At 38.8% G+C, this 5386-nt stretch overlaps 1 protein-coding gene across 1 annotated transcript in view; it reads left to right on the top strand.

Annotated features, from left to right (window-relative positions):
• Unc80 (unc-80 homolog, NALCN channel complex subunit) overlaps nt 1–5386 on the top strand; it is a 270597-nt gene that overhangs the window by 41690 nt on the left and 223521 nt on the right. The window lies entirely within an intron of this gene.

Raw genomic sequence — 5386 nt, 5'->3', positions numbered from 1 at the left:
ACGTCTTCCTGTTGTCCCTGCTATTTCTCACCCATAGTGAATTTGCTTGCAAATGCCTTCTCCAGGAATAAGTGCTGGTCTACCTCTTCCTACTCCCTGCTGGAAGTATGAGCACTTGGACCCATAAAGTTTGTCAGGGCAAGAGGTCCCAGCATCATTTGTATATCTATCCTTCACATGCAATTACAGTCTAGCGGGTACTATCTAATTCCAGTCTAGTAGGTAAAAGAAGTTTTATTAAGATATAATTTTTGACTTAAAATTTAAAAAGTTTATTAGTGCATGTTTGGAGTGTATGCAGCTTGTAATCACACTTGTTGGGCAGTGGGCACATGTACACACTACAATTCATTTCTCTTTACATCCCTTTTCCTCCCCTCACATACCGAGAAATTCACCTGCTGTAATTTTGCAGCTGGGTTGGCAGGGCATCCACAGAATTGTGCGACTTCCACAAAACCAAATTTTAGAACATATCTGTTAGCCCAGAATATGCCCTGCTCCCATTTACAGTCCCTTCTCTTCCCATGCCTCACCCCGGGTACCTGCTAATATGCTTTCTCTTCTAATTGGGCTTCATTTCTGTACGTTTCATGTGAGTGGAACCATGCTGTGAGTAGCTGTCAAGCTTCTTTTAGTTATTGTTTTTGAGGTGTGCCCCCACTGTACAACAGTTCACCAGTTTACTCCTTTTTTAGCTGAATAATATTCCATTTCAGTTCTATCGTTTTATCTATTCATTAGTTGAAGGATTTTTTGTTGTTGTTTCTACTTTTTGTCTATTACAAGTACTGCTCTACTGTGCAGTTAGCATTTGTTGTGTGGAGGTAGATTTTTCAGTTCTATTGGGTAAATACCTAGGAATAGAATTTCTGGATTGTACACAAAATGCATGTTTAATTTTTGAAAGCTATCAAGCTAGTTACAGAACAGTCATACCATTCTGTGTTCTCCCATCTACATAGGAGGGTGTGTGCCTCTGAATCTTCAGAACACTTCCTTGTTGTATTCTTTATGGTCATCATTCAGGTGGGCTTGGGGTGGGAGCTCACAGTGGTTTTCATTTTCTTTTCCTAATGACCAATCATATTAAGGGTATTCGATATGTTTGTTGGCTGTTCAGGGATGCTTTGTAACAGGTGTCTATTTGCATAGATTTTAACTAGGTTGTCATACTATTTAGTTTTAAGCATCTCCTTTCTGGATATTCTAGATAAAAATTCCTTATCAAAATCAAATCGTGGACCAGCCAATTAGCTCAGTGGATTAAAATGCCTGTTTAGACAGACACAGCTGGCCCCACCCCTGAGGCTTGCTGAGAGATGGTTGAGACTGGGCATGGTGGCATGTGCCTGTAATCCCAGCTCTTGGGAGGCTGAACACAGGCAGATCACTATGAGTCTGATCTGTGTGGTGAGACCCTGTAGACCCTTACTAAAAAAAAAAAAATCACAAAGGCCAGCTAGTTAGCTCAGCAGACTAAGCATCTGCTTTGGCAAATACAGGGACCAAAGTTTGATCCCCGGTCCCGCATGCTGCACTGGCTCCACCCCCGCAGCGCACTGAGCCAGGGACCAAGTTCAGGCATGGTGGCACACGCTTGTAATCCCAGCACAGGGTAGGCTGAAAACAGGAGGATCACTACAACTCTGAGCTGCATAATGAGACTCTATATCAAATACATAAACAAAAAAGAAAAAAAACCCAAAAAATGCAGCTTATCCTTCTAGTATCTGACTTACCTTTTTGATTGATGATTTTTAAATCAGATACTTCTGTCTGGTATCCCAAACAGGCTACCTGTAGCCAATGTTTTTGAAAGATTTCATAGAATTACAGTAATATGCTATATAAATATAATTGTTTTAAACTAAAATAGTATGCTCTTTAAAATAATAAGTAAATAATTAAGTAGTGTTTATCTTGTGTTTTTACTTGAACTTTAAAATCAAGTGATCTGGTTGAATAATCTATTGTTTGAGAATATGAAATTTCAGTAGCATCTTTGGTTGTATGAAGGAACTAGTGTTTATCCACCATTTTATTGAACCAGGTCAAAATGAACAGGTAAAACCATGTTACACATGTAGATTCTAAAAATGTTGCACTCGTAGTAGAGAGAAGAAGGGCAGTTACTGGAGATGCTACCATTGATCAAAAGGTATAAAATGTCAGAAGGTATAAAGAATTACTGATCTACTGTGCCAAATTATGATCCGTCAATTAAAAATCAAATAAGTAAATGTGGGAAGAACCTTATGGGGATTAACCAGTACAGTCTGCTGTCATCTAGCTGATGGACTGACATCATTTGCTTAAAACCTTATGTAATGGGGAATTAATACTTCCTACCGAGGCTTGTTTCATTTTTAGATTGTTCTATTTAGTGAAATACACTTCTTATATTTGATCAAAGCTGGTTTTTGTGTAGCTACTATGATTCTTCTATGACTTTTTGTTTTTATTTTTATTATGTACCAAATTACAACAAACTCAGTGATATAAAATGACAAGTATTGGTCATCTCACAATTTCTGTAGGGGTCCAGGCACGAGACTGGACTCTGCTTCAGGGATCTCTGCTTACCAGGCTGATGTCTCTACACAGACTTGAATGAGCACTGATCCACTTCATATTCCTTCAGGAGGTTGACAGATAGTATCTCCTTGTGGTACAGGATGGAAGTTGTGGTCTTGCTGAATATTTCTGGGGACCTAGATGCAGATGCCAGAGCCTGCCCACCGTTTCCTTCCCTATGGTTCCCTGCACAGGTCTTTCACTATGGTATCAAACTTCCTCACAATCAGCAAGGAACAGAAATTGGCTCTAGATCCAATCTGCTAATGCAGAGGGTTTTTAAAAAAACATCCTAAATCCATAGGGTGACTTCTTCTCACCTTTGCATAAAAAAGTACCCTCGGGGCCAGCAAGACAGCTCAGCGGACTAAAGCACCTGCTTAGGAAAGCTCAGGGACTGTGGTTTCATCCCCAGCACTACATGCTGTGCCAGCCTCACCCCCAGGGCAGGCTGAGCCAGACAGAGTTTGAGCATGGTGACATACACCTGTAATCCCAGGACTAGGGAGGCTGAAAACAGGAGGATCACCATGAGTCCAATCTGCGTAATGAGACCCTGTAACAATCAAATACATTTTTTAAAAAGTACCCTCATTATGGGAATAAGAACTCATTACCTTTGTTGTATTCTATTGATTATGAGCAAGCCATAGACTCTGCCTATGTTCAAGAGTAGATTACAAAGACTGTGAATACCATCAGATGGGAACCAAAAATGGCTTTCTAAGTTCTATCTGCAGAGCCTCTTTAAAGATATAGAAACTCTTTCCCTACTGGATTTCTACTTATTCAGAAATAACTCTCATGACCACTTCTATCCCAAAAGCTTTCACTTTATTTGAAGACAACTGTGACACGAAGTATCAATGACATAATTAAATCAGATTTTATAAGAAAGATAGAGGACAGAGGTCAATAAGAGTGACAATAAGAACGAGCATTTGTCAACATCTGTATATTCACAATAGTGCCTGAGTCTTTATATTCATGATATTTATATAAGTGTCTGTCTGTCTGTCTGTCTGTCTGTCTGTCTGTCTGTCTGTCTGACTGTCTCCATTTTAGTAGATGGCACTACTTTTGACCCAAATATCCTAGTCAAAACTCTACTAGATCACTCAATTTTAAAGTCTCTCTCTACCACAAGTCCTTTAAATTCTGCCTTCCTAATGTCTCTCAGATCTTTTATTTTCTCTCCATCCCACACTCACTGAGTTCAGATCTTTATTATTTTTTACTTGGTTTTATGCAATTGCTTTAACTAGTACCTCTGCATTCAGTTTTGCCTTCTTCTAGTCCATTCATAGTTACTGTTAATCAGTTATTTAAAATACCATGAGTCCCACACCTACTGTGCAGTGGTGAAGGGGCATGATAATTACTGGGGATGTGCCTATTGAAAGGGAGAAAATGGAGGTACTGGTCCATACTGTCCTGAAATTAAGCTGGAAAAATGCAAGCTCCTTGATTGGAACCTAGCCCCAGGCTCTTGGCTGCACTCTCTTGGCTGTTACTTCTACCCTCAAAGTCAATTTTTTACCCTCTAGATCAATTTTCCTTTATCAAGAAAGGTGGCATATGTTTATAGCCACATAATGTTCTCAGCTTGCCTTCTGCTCATAAAATTTTGGGTGCCAAGCAACACCTTTTTATTTTGTACTCTCTCTGGGATTGTCTTTACAGATACAATTCTTTTTTAAAACTTTATTACTCTATTGTAGATCTTACCAGGGTCCACTCAAATGAACAAAATTTGCACTACAAATCTCTTTGAGATAATTTTACTTCAGTTCATATCATAAATGTCTTTGAGATAACATCATCATTTCATCTCCACTCTGAGATTCCAAATATATACACACAGTAAAACTCTTTGTGAGAATAATTCATTCTGCTGGTAATCCAAAGCAATTATGTATCAAAGCAGCAAGAGAGAAAAACCAGTTGTCACCATGTGGCATTTGGTATGACATGCTACTTGTATTGTATTGCTTGTTTATCAAGTTAAAACTTCTTAGACATGTTTTCTCACCTTGCAGAACACTTGTAGACTACATTACTCACAACCCAAGTTCTGATTAAAGTCTCTAGAGTAGTTTTTGTCTGATGAAAAATATAAGGTATGATTTTAGTCATAGCAAATGATTTTTTAGCTGGACTCAACTTTTTCCCTTAGGCTATACTTTCTCATTAGCTTCCTAGAATATATGTTCAGTTGGAAGCCATTTCTTAATTTTAACATCATTTGATCTCTGGAAAGACTGAGAATTTCCAGTATTACCAACTTCCATCTCTTTAGCCTGTAATAGTTCTTACTTTGGTTTGTAGTTCCTCTATTTCAATGTATTGTGATCAGCAAGAAGCTAACAGAAGGTATCTTGCTATTTTATGTGTCAGTCTGCTTTGCAAGATCACCTCGCTTGTTAGGCACATCTCTGAACTTTCCACATGACAGCAAGCAAATTTATACCAGCACATCCCAAGGGCCCTTCCACCTCCTCCAGTGTGCTGTAACACATTCCTTATTTCCCACTAAGCCCTGGCCAGCAGGCTCCTCAAAGCTCAGAAGTTCTAGGCATAATCTGAGCAAGGAAATTTGTACTTTCTTGAAAACCACATTCTTCACGTTTCCACAGCCATCCCCAGAATTTAGGGTCATCTTGATCCTGATGTCTGTACTGGCTATCAACTGCTATATAACTAATTCTTACAAATCTTAGGTATTTAAAGCCAACAACATTTGTTTTCTCACATAGTTTATTATCATCAGAAATCAGGAGCCAGTCCAGATAAGTGATCATGTTTCAGC

This window comes from Octodon degus, unplaced genomic scaffold (assembly GCF_000260255.1).
Source record: "Octodon degus isolate 3935 unplaced genomic scaffold, OctDeg1.0 scaffold00016, whole genome shotgun sequence".
NCBI lineage: Eukaryota > Metazoa > Chordata > Mammalia > Rodentia > Octodontidae > Octodon > Octodon degus.
The sequence above is the reverse complement of the archived record's forward strand: the minus strand, read 5'-3'. Positions and strand labels throughout refer to the sequence as shown.